Here is a 24,828-nt window from a genome sequence, read left to right on the forward strand (position 1 = left end):
AAAAAAAAAAAAAAAAAAACAAGGAAAGCTCTACCTTATATAGACAGATGAGTAGATTGAACTAGTCGCCAAATTTGGAGAAGATCTTTAAACTGATTGTGATGTTGCTTAGCCAAAATTGCATCCCTGATTTGTCGGTCTAGCGCATTGAAGAGAACAAGAGCATCAGTAGATATGCAGTTGGGATATCTATTGTTGCGTTCCAGCCATATTGCATAAAGGGTGGCTTGAGCGATGAGTCTACAGAGACAACGAGGGGAGATATTATCCTTGACGTCAAGCCAGGCCGAGAAAGCTGCCCAAGTGTGAAAGGTAAATGGGCTATAAGCCGCTTGTTAACTTTCATCCAGAGCTCCTCACGTACTTCACAATGAAGAAAGATATGATCCCTTGATTCCAAATAAGACCCACAAAAACAACAACTTAAGTCTAGTTGCATACCCCATCGGACGAGTCTTGCTCTTATAGGAATCCTCTCTAAAGGCATCAACCACATCATAAAAGTGTGTCTAGTCATAGAATCTTTAAGCCTAACATGTTCTGTCCAAGTTTGAGGGGTTGATCTTTGACGAAGAGACTTCAAAGTTCTTTTGGTGGAGAAGTTTCCAAGTTCCTCAAAGTCAATCGACCATACAAAATTATATGAGACAGAGTAGAGAGGGATTTGAACCGTGGTGAGATAAATGTGGTGAGCTTCTGCATTTACGGATCGAGCCGGTCTAAGATTCCAACCAGTTGTGGAACAGGCAGTTGAGATTGTTCCTGTTATAGGAATACATGTCTGAGCAGGACCCGATAACCCCATAAAGTCTATCAGAGGACCTAAGGGTGTCCACCAATCAAACCAGAAATTGAATCTGTCAACATTGCCCAGGTTTCCTCTAATGAAGTTTTGAGCTAGAGGACGCAGGTTCAAGATAGTTTTCCCGGTCCAGGAGGTCTGCTTCTTTGTGTCAATACACAAAAAGATATCATCTTTTATCTTTGTATTCCTTAGTCATTCAGCCCATAGAGAGTAACTAGCTCAAAACAACCTCCATATTAGCTTTAGACAAAAGGTTTTATTCCACTCGTTAAAAACTTTAAAACCGAGACCACCTTCATTCTTGGGTTGGTAGATGTTTTGCCAAGCAACCTTTACTGAGCCCTTCAGCTTCTAATTGACATCACCACTCCAAAGAAAATTTGAGCACAGCTTTCAATCTTTTTCAAACAACCTTTAGGAAGAATAAAAGCTGACATTCACCAAAGATATCAACTGAGCTTTTCCAGTGTAAGATAAAACGCGAGCAGACCAAGCAGAGAGTTGGTTGGTTATTTTTTCGAGCAAAGGCCTATACTTTGAAAGCCTAATATTTCTGAGCATTAAAGGAAACCTACTTAGTGGATAGGCAGTGAACCGATTTTGAAACCAAGAGAAGCAATCTGGGAGGTTTCAACTTGGTTCAAACCAGCAATAAATATTTTAGTTTTGCTTTTATCCATGGACAGACCTGAGAGAGAAGCAAAATCCTAGAGAACTTTGGCCATGTTCCTTAGAGAGTTTTTATTGCCATCGAAGAACACCATGATGTCATCTGCAAAAGCCAAGTGTGAAACCTTCGGTTCACTTGCGTTTGGATGAATTCCTATGCCGTTGTTGTCGTAGTTGGTTGATAGCATCCAGGAGAATACTTCCATAGCTAGAACAAATAGATAAGGGGACAAAGAATCTCCCTGTATCAATCCGTTTGCACCTTTAAAAAAACTACAAAGCTCGCCATTTAAAAAAATAGAGAAGCTAGTAGTGGAAATACATTCGTTGATCAGGGAGATGAAGTGACTCGAGAAGTTCATTGCTTTAAGAGTATTGATGATGAAACCGTAATGAAAAGAGTCAAATGCATTTTTTAGATCCACTTTTAGCATCCTTCTCTGAGAAACATTTTTTTGATTGTAATCCTGCACTAGCTCTGTTGCTAGCAAGACATTCTCCACAGGTAATCTGCCTTGAATGAACTGCAGACTGATTGCTTCAGATTAGATTAGGGAGTACCTTTTTGATTATGTTTTCCAGGATCTAAGAGACGACCTTGTAGACAGTATTCAGACAAACTTTTGGCCTCAATTCTGATACCCTTTGAACGTTTGGTGTTTTTGGAATCAAAGAGAGAATTTTGCGTTACACTGCTTCAAGAGCTTAACAAGAATTGAAAAAATCCAAGACTGCATCAATGATAGACTAACCTACTGTTTCCACTATGCAGTGATTCCACTCAATACACATCCAGACCATGAGATTTGTTTTTTGATAGGGAGAAACCCACATTATTGATTTCCTATGGCATAATAGGAGATGACATATACTGAATCGCATCATGTGAGCATCTTTGAGGCACGAGCGGCAATTTCCAGGACATAGGCCGTTGAATTGAACCTTTTTTGAATGAGGAAATTTTGATAGAACTCAATTGCCAAGTTTTGAATACTTAACTCCAGAATCTGATCACTATTATCAAGGAAGAAGATGATTTCATTCTGAGCTTTTGAGAACATATTTATGGAAAAACCTAGAGTTTTTTTCCCCTTCTTCAATCCAACAAATCCTTGATTTTTGTCTTTGAAAAGACTCCTCCGCATTTGTTAGAGTACACCATTTTTTGTGAGTTTCCCTTTTTTGCATAATCAGATGAGGAGATGAGGTAGAAATAAGGTTTTGCTGACATTGGAGAAGAGATGTGTAGGCCTCCTTCACTCGCTTTTCTATGTCTGAGTAATTCTCCTTGCTTAAAGCTCTGATCATCAGCTTAAGCTCCTAACACTCAAGGCCATTCCACCATAGTTTAATCAACGCAAAAAGTCCTGATGTTGATTGAGCACAAACAGGAATTTAAATGGTTTCTTACTCTTTCGCTTGTGGAAGTCAAGAAATAAACAACATGGACAATGATCTAAGAATCCACGTTCACCAAAGATAGCCAGTGAGGAACGGAAATATGAAAGCCACTCATCATTAACCCCTCTTCTGTGTATTTTTTTTTTTTTTTGCTACAAGCCCCACATCCTGCTTATATGACCATGTAGGTCATATAAAGCAGAGTTGGTGAAGCAACGATTGAGATCCAACATACCACTTGGGAAGGAGTTTGGATCTGCATTGAAGTGTTAATGAGGGGAGAAAACTTGATTAAAGTCCCCAAGAACAGTCCAAGACTTGTTTGCAACAGTTTCCAATTCTGCCCAAAGTAGTTTCCTAGTCACAGTGCTGACAGAGTAAACATAAACCAAAGAGATAACAAAACCCACAACAACCAAAAGGCAATTTAACAAGGCAAGAGATCATCTGCAGCAATTTACTGAGAATAGATCCAAATGTTACCAAGATCAGAAATATTTTAATTACCTTCAAAAGACCAGCCTGGGAAAACGTTAGAAACTATACACTGCAATTTCAGAAGACTGACATGGGTTTCTATAAGCTCACCAAAAAACGGTTGATTATTTTTCAACCATTTCCAAAACTAAGCCGTTTTACTAAGTCGTTAAACCCTCTTACATTCCAAAAAAAAATATCCATATAGGAGATGGGTTTAGAGGTTTAAAGGGCTCCAGCCTTAGCTTTATGCAACTTTTGCCTTGTCATTTGTTAAGAGATAACCTTCAAAAAACTATCAGTTTAAACTTCAGGGATATCGTCTTCCTCAAAGAGACTATCATGACTTGGAAAAGAAATGTCACCATCTGGTTCAGATTCCCTCTACCGGGCCAAATGGTACCACTACGAGCCAAATCCTCTGGTCCCTCCAGAAACGCCTAGGACTCTCCAACGCTCTAAGCTAGCCCTGGGCGTTCGACAGGTTTGGGTTCTTAGGGTCGGTTTGTTTGGTTTTGGGAAAATTCGGTTTTTGAAAAGTCTTGCCTAATTGAACAGAAAATAAATTCGGTTTGGGTCAGTCGGTACTCGGTTTATTCGGGTCGGTTATTAGGTTTTAAATCAAATCCGAATTTTAAGTGATTTTTTCTAATTCGGTTAATTTGAACCGAATAAACAAAAAAAATAAGATAATGGACTAAATTAACAAAAAAACAAACCACCAAAATAATAATAGACCTAATATACCAGCCCAGAACAAACTAAATCAATCTGAAAACAAGTCCCAAGTGCAGTAGTTACAAGCCCAAATGACCAAATCCATTAGGGTTTTCCAAAAATGATGATGTGCATCTACGGCCAACTAAGACAGAGAGCTGAGATGCAAAGATGGACAGTTCCTAGGCATGCATTTTTCCACCTACAATCATCAAAGCCACATGAAAATATAAATGTTTAATATAGGATTAACAAATCTATTTAGGACTTACAACGACAAGAACACAATAACAACAAAGTAAAAAAAAAAACTCAAAAAGTTAATGGATAATCTCTTATTTGAAAGTTGAAACTCAAACCCAAAAGTTTTCCAAATCGAATAAGAAGTTATCAAGATATAAGAAGAGATAACAGAGCAAAGAATTAAATGTAGAATCAACTAAAGACCAAGAAGAAGAGCTTACCCTTAAGAAATTTTACAGGATGATGAAACTCTAATAAAAGGCTAAGTGGATAATAACACTTGGGGGAAAAAATTGAGAAAATGAAAGAGGATGAATTGATAAAATAGAAGTAGATGTGATGATGATTATTATTGATTAGATTGGAGAAGAAGATGAACTGGTAAAGTTTTTACCGCTCTCGGAATCGTAGGAGGCAGAGGCGAAGAACAAAAAATTAGGGTTAACGGCTTAGGGTTATGCTTATATATAGCTGTGGATTCTAATAAACAGATCGATCTGATTACTAAACAGAGCCGCATCGAAATCCGATTACCCAAATCAGTTGAGCCGAACGGTTTACCTTACTCTTTTCGGTTTGTCCCGATAACTGAAATTTTCGGGTTGTCCGGTTTGGTTTCTTCGGTTTTTACAGAACGCCCAAGGTGAGTCTAAGTTGTCACACTCTGATCCACAGTCTCCCTGCCCACATGGAGTTGACCCGACCACGTCTGTAACATCCGTGAACCAAATTGTGGACTTTGGGAGTGGGTGTCGATCGACACCAAGGGGAGTGTCGATCGACACCATCAATTTTGGTTTAACCAGGTTGATTTAAATGGTCGTTATGGTTTGGTTTGGATTATTTGGGAATCCCTAACCGATGTATATAAAGGAAAACTCGTCCTAGGTCATGAAAAACGAGTTATTTTGCCATTCTAGAGAGTAAAGAGAGAAGAGAGAGTGTTCTTGAGGGGTTATGGAGATTCTAAGCTAGTTTGGTGAAATTTGTTCCTGTGGAGTGGAGATCTGGTGATAAGAACGAAAGAGAAGCCTTCTAAGATGTTGGATTCGTCAGTTTGGGTTAAAAAAATTCTGCAAAGAGGTGAGTGCATGAACATGACTGATCTAAGCTTGAGATCTCTTTTGTTTTGTGATATGTATATATTTTAAACTCTTTCATTAGGCATTTGTTATTCATTTTGTCCTCTTAACTGATTGTTTTGCATTGTTTTTAGTCTTTTTTGCTTAATATGCATATCTGGGTAGTATTTGCATTGGTCTTGCATACATCTTGCATATTGGAGTTATTTCAGGTGTTTAAGAGATGTCCAGACTATTGGAACCGAATGGAGGTTGAGACATGCAGCTCGACCAAGCATGCCCGGAATAGACGTCATGCGACTCGAGCGACGCTCCTGAGAGAGAAGCAATGTGACTCGACCGACATGCGACTTGGACGCGCTCCTAGGAAGAAGTACCATCATCCCATTCGATCTATCATGCCTGGAATGGATGTCATCTCGCTCGACCGACAACGCCAGTCATCCGACTTCTTCCACCTCTTTGATCGAGTCGAGTGGAGATTTTGCCTTGGGATTCAGCTTTCGACGTCGTCTTTATCAAAGTTGTAGAAAATTAAGTCATCTTTCCGATGCCGTTTATTTCAATCCAAACGAAGGTGTGGTTCAAGAGTTATCATCGTTTTAGTGGATGCGTATACACCCTGCTCGAGCCAACACCACTCTGGGTCGAGCCAACACCACTCCACTCGACCCAGCTCGACCGACGCACTCCCAGGACTGACGACACGCGACTTGGACAACCCGATTCCCGAACCGACGCCTAACTTGACATTTTATGTTTTAGGGCTTTCTATATTTTTCTATAAATACTTTTTGTTAAGTTTTTACCAGGGGGATCTCTTATCTCGTTTTGTTATTTTCCTTAAGGTTTTACCTAGCCACCAAAAACTCTTGAGACTTTGTAATCCAGATAGTTTTGATTTTATTGAGTTTTTGCATTGGATTTCTTCTACAAATTTGTTCATCTCATTTTTGTCTATATTATCATGCTTGATTCAATGATTTCTGGATCTGTATCTTCGGTGATGATGATTTCCGTATCTGAGTAGTGTTAGAGTTCTTGAGGATGGGATAGAATAGGTGGAGGATCATAGTATGTAGGGTGTTTAAGTTTAGATTCTTGTGATTCCCTTCTGGACTAGAGTTAGAAATACTAGTTTCTCTCTAATCAATTGGAACTAGGTCTTAGAGATTTCCGCACCCAAAAGGTGTTTGATGAAATGTCTGACCAACTAGTGCCAGAGACTTGCATTCCTAGCCTAAGAGATTAGTTGTTCGGGGTGTTTGTTGACGTGAATGAACTGGTTCGTCATGCCTGCTCGACCATGTTTCTCTAGCGAGAGCTAGGTTTGGAAGTGGTAGAGTCTGAGTAGCTTCTGCCAAGAGATTGGATTAGCTAAGTCGTGATGTTCATTGTTTAGGGATAGTTTGCTTGTGACATGTTAAACACTCTGTAGACTAGGATACTCTACCGACATCAATTATTCCCATCCTTAGGATTTTTATCTTTTTGATTGATATTACATTCCTGAGACTGTTTCGGTTCTTGTTATCTAGTTCATGCTTAGAATCGTTTTCGGTTTCACTTATTCTTGTTCGCTTCTTGTCATACATCTTCGTTTCTAGTTATGTGATTCATTTCCGTTTTGCATTCTGATCTTTTTAGGATTGTTAGACAAACACTCTTTTTGAATTGGCTTAACTTGTCATACTTTGATTGCATCTCAATTGTTAGTAAAGTTTCTCAACTGGATTGACACCTTAAGTATTACAACTGCATAAGGTTAATTGAACCTGCCAGGACATACAAAAATCCTAGTATCATTTTGTTTGTTTTATGTTGTTGTGGTGTTTTTCTTGTTTGTGTTGGATGCTTAGGGGTTTCTTTAGTCACATCTGGCCTTTAGGTGAGGTTTGGGACGAATTGGAGGTGGTTAGAGTTGGAGATTCGTTGATCGGCGTTGAGCAGAACATGTCTGCGGAGTTAGTGTCGATCAACACCAGGTGGGTGTCGGTCGACACCAAGGAGCAGTATCGATCAACACTGTGGGGTAGTGTCGGTCGACACCAATAGCCTTTGTCGGTCGAAACCTCCCTCCCAGAGAGCAGATGATACTTGTTTCCCTGGTTTGTTTGTTTGTTTTGTTAATTGCTTAACAGTGGAATCTCAGTTGCTTGTGTGTATAGCCCAGTAGATGGGAAGATTGCCTCACTAAGTATTTGTAATATACTAACGCATCTCAATTGTTGTTTGTGGTGTGCAGGTATGTGACGTGGAATTATGGCGATGAGGAGGAGGATGATCTAGGGTCTCGGTTATTGTGTTATGGTTATGTTATTGATGTTGGAACCTTGGATAGATTTATGCTTGGTTCTTGGATAGAATGGTTAGGAATTTAATAGTATTGATGATATGTTAGTTTTGTATTGTTAGTATGTTTCCGCTGTGCATATTGGTTGTTGCTGGTTTAATGATGTATCGTGATTTGATTGGTTTAATTAAGTAGTATGAGATGCTTAATTATATATTGTTATTAACAAAAAAAATGGGTCGGGTTGTTTTCAGTTTGGTATCAGAACCCTTACGGTTCTATGATGGTTAAGTGGATGGGTTAGAGCGGTGCACGAATTTAATTAGTTGAATTATTTTCCTGTTGCTGGATGCATGATGCTGTGTGATGGAATTGATGATGGGTAGTTAGTCAATTTGTTTGTCGTATGGAGTCTTAGTATCATCCTCTTCGAGCCTTCAATGAGATTCCATGGTAAGATGTGTGTTGTATTTGTAGTTTTTTTTTGTGCTTAGCCTTCTACTCAGGTAGTGTAGATGGTTAGAGAAGGTGATGTTGCTGGTCGAGAATCGAGATCGTGGGCATGGACGTGGTCGTGGTCGTTGTAGGGGCAGAGGCCAACAGTTAGTGATAATGTGGATCAGAGTGTGACAGCTGAGGGTGTTAGCGAGTCGCAGGGGTTCCAGGAGGGGTCCATGAGTGTGGTTGGCGGAGGTACCAATAGGATCGTAGGCGCTGAGGGGGTTGGTGTGGGCGGTGTCGGTGCTAGAGTGGCCGGTGATGCTGGGGTTCTGGGTGCGGGATTCCCAGCGGTTGGAGCCTCTGGAGGAGGTATTGACCTGGCGGGCTTGTTGACACAGCTGTTGGAGCGGTTACCGAGACTGGTACCAGCTCAGGCTCAGGTAGTACCGCAAGTGGCGGCAGGATTGCAGCAGCCAATGGTTGCAGATGTGGGAGCTCATTCTCGTTATGTCAGTATGCTGAGGGACATGAGCAACATCGTTACTGAGCGGTTTTCGAGTGATTCTTACCCTACCGCTGCAGATGCGTAGAGGGTGGGAGTGGAACATAACTTCCAGACTCTCAGATGTCCGGAGGAGTTTCGGGTGGAGATAGAGGTCCATAACCTGTAAGGTGATGCTCAGTTGTGGTGTAGATCAGTGGCTTATAGGAGAGTGCAGAGGGTGATGTCTTGGGCTGACTTCGTCGAGGTGTTCAACCACAAGTATTTTCCTAGAGAGGCACTAGACCGGTTGGAGGTGTAGTTCCTACAGTTATCTCAGGGGACTCGGTCAGTGCGGGAGCTGGACTTGGTGTTTAGTTGACTTTTGATGTATGGGGGTCGGGCGATGGAGTTAGAGGATGCTCAGATTAGGAGGTGTTATAACTATCTACACGGGTTCTAAAATTTGTAACCTGAACCGACCCGAACGCGATAGTACCCAAACCGAACCGAACCCATATATCAAAAAATATCCAATGAGTTTTATTTTTCTTAACCCGTTTACCCAAACCCGATTAGGTAATACCTGAACCCAATCGGGTTACCTGAATGCCTAGCCCTAGTCCCAAGAAAGGTAACCCGCAAGAATATCGTCGATTGTGCTATCATTGTGGGGAAGGGGCATATCAGGCCTTTATGGCCTAAGTGGAGGCAGGTTATGGAGGTTGTGGCATAGCCAAAGGGAGGACCGAGTACCTAACCTAGAGTTTAGTTTTAGCTTCTAGCTCTTTTTCTGACGTTTATGCATTTTTGTTTGGAATTGTAAACGATTATTACATTTGAGGTTTTAATAAAATGAAGTTCTTTGGGATTTGTAATTTGTGGATCTCGTGGAAAAGAAAATCGCTTGAGTGTTCTATAAATTGAAAGTTCTATAAATTAAACGTTACAATAAATAGAAAGTTTCTAAAAATAGAAAGTTTTATGATTAGTTAGAACATGTCTATTTTTGGAAAGGGTGTGTGTGAACACCAAAGTGTTTGAGATGTTTGGATTGAGGCCTAGGGATGGCTATGGCAGGGGTGATATTCTGGGAGAGAATATGGTGTTGGTAGGACATAGAGATGTTCTACGTGGATCACGGGGGGTGGTTCCGATCGGAGAAATGCTTATAAACTTTATGATCGTTTGCTATAAGGGCGAGAGGTCCTGAACAACTCATGAGGAGATGGGGGTTCTAATGAGGGGTTCCCTAGATACCGATAGCTCGAGGGGCTATGGTTCTGAGGATGGCAGAGGAGATGGGGGTTCTCTTGGTACCAAGATCACGAGGGTGACGACCTGAGGGTGAGACGGTACTGCTCGAAGACGAGGGGTCTGAGAGTGAGATCGGTATGGCTTGAAGGTTGCGACCGAAGAGCAGATGAATTGGGGGAAAAAGTGTCAAGGACGTGGAGATAAGCAGTGTGACCAGATGCAAATTTATGAGATTGATGGGGGTTCAATCTCAAATTTCTTGTTGTGATCGGATGCGGATCTCAGGGTTGATGGGGGTTCAATCTCGGAGTTTATGTGTATTGACCGGAAGTGTCAGGTTTATGCTGTGATGGTTGGGAAAGTCTGGTTTGGGTTGACCGGTGGGGTATGAGTTGTGTTGACCAGTGGGGTCAAGGTGGTTTGGACCAGTAATGTTCCGGTTGCAGCAGACCGGATGGTTGGATGGTGCAAACCGTCGTGACGGTGGTTAAATGAGTTTTTTGGACGAGTGACAGTGTTCATTCCGGTTGAAAGATGTGCGGTCGTGGTGACAGTTGCATGGAGGTCCTTGGCGGATGGACGGTGTTGCAGGATTCGAGGACGGATCTTTGTTGGTGGGGGAGAATTGTACCATCTGCGAACCAAATTGTGGAATTTTGGAGAGGGTGTCGATCGACACCAAGGGGAGTGTCGATCAACACCATCTATTTTGGTTTGACCGGGTTGATTTAAATGGCCGTTTTGATTTGGTTTGGCTTAATAGGGAATCCCTAACCGATGTATATAAGAGCAAACTCAACCTAGATTGTGGAAAAGGAGTTGTTTTGCCGTTCTAGAGAGTAAAGAGAGAAAAGAGAGTGTTCTTGAGGGGTTTTGGAGATTTTAAGCTGGTTTGGTGAGATATGTTCCTGTGGAGTGGAGATCTGGTGCTAGGAACGAAGGAGAAGCCTTCTAAGTTGTTTGATTCGTCAGTTTGGGTCAAAAACTTCCTGCAAAGAGGTGAGTGCATGACCATGGCTTATCTAAGCTGGAGATCTCTTGTGTTTTGCATGTTTTGTGTTGTTGTGATGTTTGTCTTCTTTGTGTTGGATGTTTGTTTAGGGGTTCCTTTAGTCTACTGTGGCCTTTGGGTGAGTTTTGGGACAGATTGGAGGTGGTGTCGGTCAACACTGGGCTAGTGTCGGTCGACACCTCCCTTCCAACGGGCAGATGATACTTGTTTCCCTGGTTTGTGTGTTTGTTTTGTTAATTGCTTAACATGGAATCTCAATTGCTTTTGTGTATAGCGCAGTAGATGGGAGGATTGTCTCACTAAGTATTTGTGATAATACTTACGCATCTCAATTGTTGTTTGTAGTGTGCAAGTATGTGACGTGCAATTATGGCGATGAAGAGGAGGATGATCTAGGGTCTCGGTTATTGTGTTATGGTTATGTGATTGATGTTTGAACCTTGGATAGAGCTATGTTTGGTTGTTGGATAGAATAGTTAGGAATGTTATTGTATTGATGATATGTTGGTTTTGTATTGTTGGTATGTTTCTGCTGTGCATATTGGTTGTTTCTGGTTTAATGATGTATTATGATTTGATTGGTTTAATTAAGTAGTATGAGATGCTTAATTATATATTATTATTATTAAAAAAGAAACGGGTCAGGTTGTTTTCAAAGTCTGCGTCCGTGTCTACTTCCACAACTACGATCAACAACAATAACACCTCTAATTATCTGCACTACCAAGAATAGAAGGCTAAGCAGACAAAAAATAAACCAAACCACTCAAAGAATACAACATACCGTGGAATAATATTTTAGGCTCGAAGAGGATTTTCTAGGACCCCATGGCACACACAATTGATCAGCTCACATAATCAATCAAAGCATGCAATCCAAACATCAACAACGCAAAACACAATGAACCCAAACCTAGAACCATAAGGCACTGATACCAATCTGAAATGACCCGACCCATTTTTTTTTTGAATAATAATAACTAATGATCCCATACTCAATGAAAACCTAACAACAATCAAATTCAAACAGCGAAAGTACCAAAACATTAAACCAGCAATTATCCAACAACAATCCAATAAATGAATAAACAAATAAACCAACAATATCAAGAAGCAATAAACCAGTAATTTAACATCATTCTAATGACCCACGCTAGCAACTTAATAGGAGATAAACAACACATCAACGAGCCACTAGAACATCCTCCTCTTCATTGCCTTGATTCCACGATCATATTTTTTGTTTATCTGCACCACAAACAACAATTGAGATGCATAAGTATTATCAAAAATACTGAGTGAGGCAATCATCCCATCTAGTGAGCTATCACACAAGCAATAAAATCTCCACATGCATCAAACAACAATCACCAAAGTGCACTTCTCTTTTCGGTCAAGGGTCCTGAGAGAACTCCACAGTGTGCTTATGCTGGAGTAGTTTTAGGATAGGTGAACTTGTAAGAAATGACTGTTGGAACTATGCGAGTGAGGAAAAAACATAATGAAATATCATGTGGTGATTTGTAGGGATGATAACAAGTTTTTAAAAACTCCCGAACGTAGCAAACCGACCGTCGGATATAGATGGGCTCACGGGCCTAGTAAAAGGACGTGAGTCCCATTAAGGAAGGTGAGCCCATGGACTAGGATTGGACATGGGGCCAACTAAGAGGTGGCGGTCGTGGCGTTACAAGTAGTATCAGAGCCGAACCTATTCGAGTATGGATTCTAGTGGGCTCACTCCGTCAGGGGGTGACGGTCTTGGTGTGCAACGAGGACGTTACGATCTTTTAGTGGGGGTGAATTGTGACACCCTGGTTTCAGAAATTTGCGGAGTGGTTTAAAAAAATTGATGTGGCCACCTATGTCACCAAAGTGCACTTATCTTTTCGGTCAAGGGTCCTGAGAGAACTCCACAGTTAAGCGTGTTTATGATGGAGTAGTTTTAAGATGAGTGACCTTCTGGGAAATGACTGTTGGAACTGTGCGAGTGAGGACAAAACACAGGGAAAAATCATGTGGTGATTTGTAAGGAAGGTAAGAAGTATTTAAAACCTCATGAACGTAGCAAACCGACCGTCAGATATAGATGGGTTCACGGGCCTAGTGAGAGGAATGAGGCCCTTTAAAAAAGGTGGACATATGGACTGGGATTGGACATGGAACCCACTAAAAACTGGTGGTTGGATCGTGACAGTAATTAAGAGGGACAAAGAGACCCCAAGTATTTTTCATTTTTTTAGTGCAGATGATGATGTAAAATAATGTACAGTACTTTAAATTTTAAACACGGAAAAAAAATCATATAGATAGTAATAACTTTAGAAACCCATAAATGATAAATCTTCGCAAACACTAAACACACAAAAAAAAAGAATTATAAATAGAAAACATTATGGTTGGCATGGACAAAATATCGGAGTTAGATAAACCGACTTCCAAACAGTCGGTAAGAGTCTTTAAATGAGCACACAAAACCAGTTTCCAAACAGTCCAATTTTTTATTTTCCTTTTTTCAGCTCAATTCAAAACCCTACTAAGGGCTTGCTCGTTTACATAATCGCAGCTACCACTTTCAGCGACTAAAAAATTAACATCACCAGTGTTTAAATCCCAGGCATGAGTCACTATTTCTGTTAAAAAGAGTCACCGCTTATATAAAAAGGAGTTGCAACGATCATTTTAATTGTCGCCGTTTATTCTGGTGACTCATGATCACACTGGCAACCTCCGTAAAAATAGTTGCAGCGACAGTTTTGTCATTCATCACCATTTATTTGGTCATGTGGACGTTTAAATTTCGATCGCTGAAAAGAGTCGCAGCGACACCATAACGAACAAGGCTTAACTGCAATCAAAGCTAAACACAGTCAGATATTACAAATTAAAAAGCTTGTATCTTTTACTTTGTACCAAAAAAAAGTTAATGTTAAATTACAATTTTTTATATACAACTTAAAAATCTTGTATCGTTTACTTTGTACCCAAAAAAGAGTTAATGTTAAATTACAATTTTTTTGTTGTTTCTTTTTATTTTTGTTTTTGGACAACACAATTTCTTTTTGCTCTCTATATTAATATTTTTGCAGCAGTTTTTGCCATTTAAATCTGTTTTGGAAAATTTGAGCATTAATGTCATTGCATTAAATCGATCTTTATTCATTTTATGGGCTTATGTTTGATAATAATCAATGTCCTTATTTTTATGGGCCTCGCTATGTTTTTCGCAATATCTCATTTTACTTATAGGTCTAAGAAAAATTTACATACAATCGGTCTAAAAAATGCAATATAAATAATCTTCTTAATTGTAATATAAACGATCTCCTTATTTGTAGTTCAATCAAAGACAAATTATTAGAGGAAACATGATTTAACTTACCTTAAAAATCATCGTTGCATATACAATAATTCACCTTCCTCTACTATTGAATGATAAATTCTTTACTAAAATTGACAAGATATCCCAACGACATAATAAGGAAGAAAATTATCAATGTCTTCTTATTACTACCATTGAGACTCACGTTTAATGTGAATAAAATCATCGATTCTAAAATTAAAAAAATTCGATTTTGTCAAAATCTTCTACTTGCTCACCAAGGATTACATTAACTACTACCAATTATCACGAACCTCTACACACCACTATAAGTAATTTCACTTGCTATCATCTCACCTCACATCTTACCACATCAAATTTGCATAGATCTTAACAACATAACCTTCTTTGTGTATTCAATGGCAGCTTCGTTTTTTGTTTTCTGAGACCTACGTCCCTACAAATCTTCATGGAGGATCCAAGTGAAGATCTTGCATTCATGGCGCCAATAAACTGTCCAAACAGGAGAAATATTAGAGATGGTGCTTGCGGATACACAGATCATTACTTTACATAAAATCATTTTAAGATTTTTTTTTTTGGTATTACTCTAATCCTCATAAGATTTCGTATCTATATTAGGATGTTAAAATAAAGACAATACTAGGGGTGAACCTCTTCATTCACCCACTTAGTAAATAAGGAAATTAAATCTGTATACATTATTATAGAATTAAAAACATAAACCACTCTTTTATAAACCCAAACCGATATATAATTTCATCCTAAAATCTAAACACTAACCATCACATTTGTAAGCCCAAACCTACATATAATTTCATTCAAATCATAAAATCTAAACCCTAACCATCTCATTTATAAACTCAAACCGACATATAATTTTGTTCTAATTATAAAATCTAAACCATAACCATCTCATTTTTAAACCGAAACCGACATATAATTTGGTTCTAATTGTAAAATCTAAACTCTAACCACCTCATTTGTAAACCCAAACCAACATATAATTTCATTTTAATTGTAAAATGTAAACTCTAACCACCTCATTTGTAAACCCAAACCGACATATAATTTCATTTTAATTGTAAAATCTAAACCCTAATTCTCACTTATAAACCCAAACCGATATATAATCTCGTTTAATTGTAAAATCTAAACCAAGTGAATACTTAATTTTCCTTAAATAAAAGTATACAGAAATTGTTTCCTTAATTTGTTTTGATGTTTAATTTAATTTTGATTTATTTTTTAAATGAAATATTAGATGGAACATTCTGATTGGTTGAGAGATGAGGGGTGAATACAAAAGTTCACCCCTAGAGGTGAACTTAAGTAATTTTCTTAAAATAATTAAACAACAAATTTCGACACAAATTATACTTTAATAATATATAAATTATATTTATAAGAAAAAAAATTTGTCCCGCAATGTACTGTGGGTGCTGATTTAGTTTATATTAACAAAAGGAAAAGAATCTTCTTAGGGTAAATATTATAGACAGAAATAGTTTCAGAAAAAAATGATTTATAAACGTGACCTTAAATGATTATACAATATTATTAGTATAATAAGAGTATAAAAGTTTCCTAATAGTCATATTATTTTCTAATTATTATTTGTGGAGTACAGTTGGCTAAAAGAGTTGAGATATCTCCTTGACATAGTGTCTGTGAATCATCTTTTCGTGTCCAAGATGGAAACTTTGTTTTCAAAAAGAGTAATGTATTTGAGTATAATCCTTTGAATTCAGTTCATCATAAATGGTCAAATATCTATTACTTTGTTTGGAAATGTAATTAAAAAATATATTTTAATTTTCCTTCTTCTTGAGATCACATATTTTTAATGTTAGATCTGATAAAGTAATACTAAATGTATGTCACATATTTTTAATGTTCCAAGGCTTTGGGTTGTCATCTTAGCTTCGTTTGTGTTCTGTCTTTTCGTTCTGTTTCAAATCAATAAAATAGATTTGATCGAAACAAATCTCAAAATCACTCATCAAGTAAACAACTTCTTCATCTCCCTCGCTGCTTCACATAATCAAACTCTAACTCTCACCAGAAATGCGGATAAGCGTGATGGAATCAGAGCGAAACAGCCTAAGGAAGAAAAAGAAACAGATACTTGCGCCGGAAGGTACATCTATATGCACAATCTTCCAAGCAAATTCAACGACGACATAATCAAAGACTGTCGTCCACTCATCAAATGGTTCGATATGTGTCCATTCATGGTCAATTCCGGGCTCAGTCCACAGGTGTCCGAGTCCGATAACACCACAGCCTAAGTCTTAACCGTGGAAACCGGTTCTTGGTACTCAACGAACCAATTCTTGCTCGCGGTTATCTTCCGAGAGAGGATGAAATACTACGAGTGTTTGACCAACGACTCATCTCTAGCCTCAGCGGTCTACCGTCTATGTCCCCTTCTACGCGGGGTTCGACGTGAGTCGTCATCTCTGGGGGTACAACATAACGGTGAGAGACGAATTGGGGATAAATCTGGCTCAATGGCTGAGAGAGAAACCCGAATGGGGAAAGATGTACGGTCGAGATCACTTCTTTGTAACCGGACGGATAGCTTGGGATTTCAGGAGGGTTCACGACGAAGATTCAGATTGGGGAAGCAATCTGATGCTATTACCAGAATTCGCAAACATGACAATGTTAGGTATAGAAACAACTGCTTGGGCTAACGAGCTTGCGATTCCTTATCCGACTTATTTCCATCCAAAGAGCTTAACCGAGATTTGGAGATGGCAGAGGAAAGTGAAGAGTGTGAAGAGGAAATATTTGTTTTCGTTTGTTGGAGGTCCAAGGCCTAATTTGGATGGATCTATAAGAAGGAAGATCATAAGCAGTGCCTTGCATCTCAAGGTAAATGCAATTTTCTTATCTGTAATGTTAATGACTGCGATAATCCGGTTTTCTGTTTACAACCTTCGGGAGATTCGCATACTCGGAGATCGATATTTGATTCGATTTTGGCTGGTTGTATACCGGTTTTCTTTACCCCTGGTTCGGGTTATAACCAATATATTTGGTATTTCCCTAAGGATTATACCAAGTACTCGGTTTACATACCGGAGAAAGAAATGAAAAATGGAACGGTTAGCCTCAAGATCGTCTTGGGTATGATTGATGAGGAGCGCATTACGAGGATGAGGAACGAGGTTGCGAAGATTATACCGAAGATAATATATAGAAAACCGGGATTGGTTGGACCGGAGAAGATCGAAGATGCTTTTGATATTGCAGTGGATAGGATTCTTGAGAGGGTAGCAATGGTTAAGAAGATGATGGAAGAAGGGAAAGATCTTCAGAGTGAGTATTCACAAGTATAGGATTTGAAAAGACTCGAGGTTATATAAGAAAAAAATTGGTTAAGATATTAAAAAGTGCTTAAGACATTATTGTTTATGAATGCACTGTCAAGATTTATATAGCATTGAATCACCTTTCAGATGCAATTTGCGATTGTAAGTACATTTATGCATACATTACAAGTTTACAACCTTTTATCTTTCTCTTCTTTAAGATATGGAGCAACCAAACAAACGATATGAATATAGAATATAGTCTCTCGAAAAAACATATATAATTTAGAGACTATTTAATATTTGGATTTTGATATATAAATTAGAATGTTTTGAACTTACTACAAGAAAATTTGACTTTTCGTTCTCAAGAATTTTGACAGCTTAATGATATAAATGGGAGATATGTAACTAAAACCATATATATTCAAGGTCATATATACAGGAAAAGTGAAATGGAGAAGCATTTCACACACACACATTGTGTCAAAAGACATTAGGGAGGAATCAATTCAAGTATTCAACAAATGATATTCTACATCAAATCATGAATGATTCAACCATTTGATTGCGACATCTAATTTCCCGGTTATTGAATTGTTTCTTTTGTGGTACTTGGTGACATCATTTTTTTTTTCTTTCGTTAATATAATAATACTAGGTACCAACCCGCACATAGTGCGGGACAAATATATTTAAATATAATTTTATGAGTAAAATTATTATTTGAGATTTAAGATTCGTTTGTGTGAAACAAAATATGTAAGTAAATTTTTTCGTTTATTCAAATTTGCGTTTATTTTCTGTAAAATATGTTTTACCTGTGAAATATTTAAACTTGGAAAATAATTTTAAGGTGGTATAGAAAGTTTTGATGTCTTTTTGTGTGTCTAAAAATCAAATTCACATATTAAATGTTTCACATTATTATCTTTATCACTATACCATTAAATAGATAAAGCAATATTTTTAAACTAATTGATTTAATTTAAACTAATCATAAGTTTAAAAATGCAATGAGAAAAATGATAAAAGTGATAAATAAATGAATAATTTTTTTTCTTGTTTCTGAAATGTAATTTACTTTTAATAAGTAAATAGGTTACAAAAATGATAATTAAATGCATTTTTGGATTAAATAGTTGATTAGATCTTTTACTTTTAAAAACTAATAGAAATAAAAACATTGTCTCATAATATTTCAGTGGCATATTTATGAAAATAACAATGAGAAGTAAGAATATTTATTAAAAAGGGTACAGGAGCTCTGTGAGCGCGACACCTTAGCGTTTTTGTGAGAGTGCTTCTCTTTTAATATATAGGGGATTTTAATATATAGGGGATTGACATGATGAGTTTTATGGTTTGTAAAGTATGTGGAATTAAACTTTCACATGATTATTTTGTTTTTTCATACAAAAATCATTATTAATACTTAAGCTAAAATATGATTGGTCTTACAAAATTCTGACCTTAACCCTATTACAACTGAAATTTAAAAATTAAAATCATCGACGTGAAGTTTTCGAAGGCTAAGAGCATAATTGGTACAACATACATTTAAAATTTGTAGCATGAATATCCACCTAGTTGTAATAAAATATTAAAATCAAATGCTTAATTCATAAATGATTGGTTTTTCAATGGAATATCAACCAATTACACACTTTCTCATATTCTTTTTATAGATAATATATCAAAAAATTCTAAAATACATGTAATGAGAATAATGTGAACTAAGAGTATATAAATAAATCACATTCACATAAACCTGCAAATAAGTAAGACCGTTACATTCATATAAACTTGTTTCATTATTCATCATCTATCATTGAAATAATATCTATCATCTTTGTTTTTTGCTAAAAAAAGCCAAATTCAAATATTATAAATTAAATATTTGAAAAAGTGTGATAGAATTGTTTAAAAATTACAGGTAGTTGATATAGTAGTTTGATTTTCCAAAACCCTACTAACTGAAAGCAAAGCTAAACGCAATCGAGACAACCTCCTTTTCTTGCCCCGCAACATCGCCAACCTCCTTTTCTCGCCTTCGCCCTTTCCTCTTATCATTCTCTATCTGTCAATTTACTCGTTCAGCAATTTCTATTTATTTGCTTTTAAGATTCTCTTAATTTTGTGTTTCTATGATATATAAAAAGAGGTTGAAAACGGTCATCTTGAAATGGATATTGACTTCGAGCAAGGATGGTCCGAAGTTCAGAATGCTATTAACAGTCTTAAAAGGACTCTGGCAGGAGAATCTCATGACTTTGATAATGATGCATACTTTAGTTGCGTCAGGTATGTTGGTCCTCTTATATAGTCTTCTCTTTTTTCTTGTGTTTCTATTTCTGATTGTTCTTGTTTTTGTTTTACAACAGTTTACCATAGTTCATTCTTATGTGATCTACAGAACCGTCACCCGTATAACTCACGACAACACTAATACAGTAGAGCTTTATGATAGGACTTGTGAAGCAATTACAGATATTTCTAAACAATTGGTAAGCTAAAGTTACCCTTTATTTTAATTTTTTCATTTTGCTTCTTCTTCTTTTTTTATTTTTTATTTTTTATTTACCTTTAACTTGAGCAAACTCTTTAATTATGTCTGGTTAGGCGTTGCCGCTTCTAAACAAAGAGCCCGATGAATATATTCTGATGAAGCTTGAAGCTTGTCAAGTGTTGGAGTAACCATAACGACATGCTAAATTGGTTCATTGATATGCTTGTTCTTGACAACACACCAATGTACCAACCAAGACCAAAAATTATTCCGCGACCTGGTATGGCATATATTCCTGTAGTTCTTAGTTTACTTGGTTCAAATCTCTGTCTTCTTTAATCACTACAACCAAAAATAGGAAAACTCGCGAGAAATTATTTCCTTCCTGCACATGACATAAAAGTATGTGTCCATACATTTGCCAGCTCATACTTGTAACCCATGTTCTAAAAATTCACGCTTATCACCGATTACACCTCGTAAAATCGCGAGGTCCACCCTCTTCATCTTAATTAATAACTAATCTTCTCCTAGCATCGATTATATAATTATGTCTGTCTAATTTGATTATAACTCATCTAATCCGATTACTTTCCACATACTTTTTTGTATACCAGTTATTTTAGAGCCAATGAATTATTATTTTTGTTATTTAGACATTTAAATTAAGAGTTTGTGATGTTTTACAATAACTAATGTATAAATTTATAACGAAAATCATAAAATTTTATTTTAAAATTATGTTTTTATGTATTTACCGTAATTTTAAAGAATACTATAGTTTTATATTTTATTTGATGTTTTCTTTTAACATAAATATAATTGTACATATATTTAGTACTATATATTTTTATTTTATTATTAATTTAATAAAATAACTCTAAAACTACTCCCTGATTAACATTTAATCTCCATTTTTTTCGATAGGCGCTAGGCCCACCCCGACCGCCCGACTAGCGCCTAGCGATTTCTTAAACATGGCTTGTAACTATCAATACATTTGTTTACTTAAGGTTTATATATAATGGGATACAGTCAGAGGCCAAAACAGCCGTATTAGCACCTGTGAGTATGAAATCTTTAATGTAGTTACTTTAGTCACTCTGGTACTGCCTGGTTTTGATTCTATCTTACCCTTACCGAAATAATTGGTCAGATAAAAAGAGAACGTCAGGGCAAACAGATTGATAGGCAACTATTAAAAAACGTTCTAGATATCTCCATTAAGTTGGGATTATATGAAGAGGGTTTTGAAACATTCCTTCTTATAGATATTGCATCGTACTACTTTACCATGGCGACAGAATGGAACTATCTATATCCTCTCTCTTCCTACATCCTGAAGTACGATGAATGCGTAGAAGAAGAGTGGGCGAGAGTATATCTGTAATGACCCTCACCAAGGGGTGAAATTTAAAATAAAAAACCCCTGGTCCAAGGACGCGCAAGGAACACAAATGGAAGGCAAGGGAGGAGAGTAGAAGAATTACAAAAGTAATGTTCGAAGAATTCTGGACGAATCAAGATATGGCCAGTGGTACCATGTACCGTACCGGACGTACGTACGCGTCAGAACGTACCGGCTGAACGCTGAACGACCAAGGACGTACGCGGACGCGAATTCAAGGTGGGAAAGAACCCACTAATGGAGGATTAATTTATTCAAGGTGGAGGATTAATTTAATCTAATGGGAGTTAGTGGAAGAATTAAATAATCAAAGGTGGTTAGTGGAGTTTAGTGGGTGGATTAAAGAAATCAAGTAAACTTAGTGGAAGCAAGGTGTAAGCTCGATTTTCCTCCATGTGTTCCTTCATGCTCTAATGACGACTAAGGAGGAGAGAGCGCTCCACATGCATTGGCTGCCGACCACCGCCTAAACCCTCTATAAATAAGCCTTCATCCCTCTCATTTTCGCATAAGTCATCAAGGGGGTAAGGAGAGAAAATTTGAGAGAGAAAGTGAGCGAAAGAGAAGAGAAGGGAGAGAGGGTTCGCGAGGTGGAGAAGAAGAGAGTTGCTGCCGAGAGAAGAAGAAGAGAGGATCAAGCTGAGACTATCGACAACCGGCCAAGGTTAAATCGATAAGGAAATCGATTCTAACCGAAGAAGAAGATCCGAGTGTGCCGCGAGAGAAGCAGCGTCGAAGGAGTCTGATCATCGACGGTTTACTGTGAGTTCAGGCACATACTTCGCCGGCTTAGATGGGGAATTAAAGACATCCATCTAGTGCGCGGTTTGCATGAAGCATTTAGTTGCATTTACTTGAAATTTATTTGGTATTTTTCTTGTTTAAATGCATGCGCGTGAGGTTACATCGGTTACTAGATCGAAATGGTCTAGTGACAAGGGTGTTAACTAGTTAAGATACTTGTAAACTTATGAGCTTAAAAACCATATAAACTCAAGTATTAAGTTCGGTGAAGTCTTAAGGCGTCTTAGTCCGCGAGAAATTCCGGCTAAGCGTTGTAAGATTTGGTATTGCTATCCTTCCCATTCCGTACCACATACAGCCGCGACATGCAACCCATGTTCATGTGTGTGTAGGGTTGGTTACGAAGAGCTCGGAGGTTACTGGGCTCGCTACCCTGGCCGAGGCTGTCTACACGACGGTGTGGCTTTGAGTGTTATCCGATCACATGCCTTAGTGGTTGTGATTCGGAGAATCATGAGGGGTTAAGGGAAAAGGATGCATACCGGGCCCAATAAGATAAAACTTGTTAAAACGGTTGTTTTAGTTCAAGTTAAATTGTTGCATGTTGTTGTTGGTTGTGCATGTAGTTGCGAATGCTTGTAGAACAATCTTGCTTGGCTTATTAGCTTCCGCATGTTGCCTCTGATTGTTGCTTATGCTTGCATGTTAGTTACTTATGCTTACATGTCCTTGTATATGTTCGCATGTTGTTATCTATGTTCGCAAGTTATTGTTGTATGTTCGCATGTTGTTGCTTATGCTTGCATGTTAGTTACTTATGCTTACATGTCTTTCGTATATGTTTGCATGTTGTTAATACGTTTGCAAGTTGTTGTGTGTTCGCATGTTGATGTTTAAACTTGCATGTTGTTGTTGTTGTTGGGGTTTGGGATTGGGGTTTAAATTCTTTGCAGGAGCCCTGAGCTCACTAAGTAATCTTAGATTACTTACGATAAATGTTTGTGTTGCAGGTAACCCTAGAGGGAACTAGAGGGCGTGGTGAACGATAGGACTCCGGAATAGTTTTTATTTTGTGTCTACTGTAAAACTCAAGTATGTTGTATGACAACACAAACTTTGGCGTTAGGCCTTGTGAACTTTTTGTGTACCGTGTGTAGTAAACTCTTTTAAGTATCAATGAATCGGATTTTCTTTAATCGAACGAGTTGTACTGATATGGACTCTGTCCGAGTCGGCTCAACACATGGCATGTCCGTAGGGTTGCAAAGCCTTAAGGATGTGTCATGTGGTCGGGAACCTCACCAAAGGACCGGCCGAAGGGCTTGATTTGTTCTCATACCCGGCTGGACCATTGGCGAGTGTTTCTAAAGTAGCGTCTTGGGGCTGTGCTATGGTCTTGGTGATCATAGTACGGTTTGGGGGCGTTACAATATCTGTATCTAAATTTTACATTGTTTGATATTATATTTTTTGATATACTGATAACTGTCTTCAAAAAGCAGATGAGCCACATCAAATAAGTTTTTGAATACTGTTGTTTAAGTTAGTAAAATTTATTTATAGATATATTATAAATTATATTAATATTTTTTTAAGTCGGACCGCACTTCAAACGTACATATGGAGAAATATCACAAATGGAATGGTTTTGCCGTTGCTTTTTACCTTTGTCTTTCGTACAGTGGTAGGATTTAAACCATAAAGAATCTATTGTTTGGATGAATATATGCAGACTTCGTGACATCTACTTTTTAAATATTGATCTTCATTCGCGTAGTTAGAAAAACAACAATACCATTGGTAATATTTCATGTATAAAATAAGCTTAAATTTAGTTATATGCAAAAATATTGATTATAAAATATTTGTAGTTTATTCTAATATCAATATCATTATTTTGAGAGATTTGAGTGAGTTTTAGCATAATTGGGATGATTTGAAATATATATTATAATTTTGGAGAATGAAGAAGACATTTTTCTTTAATTAATAACTAAAAATTAAGAAAACAAAAATAAAATATTTTGATTCCTTAAGTTTTACAAATATAAATTAAAGCTTCTCGGATAGTAAATAGAATTATTTATTCAAAGTTTTAGACAGTGGTTATTACTCTAAATATGTAACTAATTTTACTTAAATTTATGTTGTTTTATATTATTACAAATTTAAAATATAATTTACTATTAGAATGAATTTTATTTATTAATTTAAATAATACTTAGATAAATATATAAGGTACTATGGTAATTTTTCATTAAGATATATAGTTTTTAAATTCCTATAAAAAGTCTAGTATTTTTTTTAATTTCTTATAAAATATTGTATATTTAAAAGTTAAAAAAGGAAAAATACACTATAGATGTGAAAAGCAATACTAAATTTTATAAGAAAATTGAAAACTATACACAATAGTCGATTTTTTTTTTTAGTTTTCAATCACTGCCAACCACAATCAACTGCGAACGCCTAAATATTAATTATACTATATAGATGTGGAAAGCAATTAAATTAAAGTTTGGGGTAAAAAGTAATAGCCAACAAAAAAAAAGAAGTTGGGTTCTTGGTATAATTATTACTTCGTGGGAGCATGTGAATGAAATAATGGTGATATCTATGATGTCAA

At 37.1% G+C, this 24,828-nt stretch overlaps 1 pseudogene; it reads left to right on the forward strand.

The window, feature by feature from the left end:
• LOC104743906 lies at nt 9,838-17,568 on the forward strand (annotated as a pseudogene).

Source organism: Camelina sativa, chromosome 14 (assembly GCF_000633955.1).
Source record: "Camelina sativa cultivar DH55 chromosome 14, Cs, whole genome shotgun sequence".
NCBI classification, from domain to species: Eukaryota; Viridiplantae; Streptophyta; class Magnoliopsida; order Brassicales; family Brassicaceae; genus Camelina; species Camelina sativa.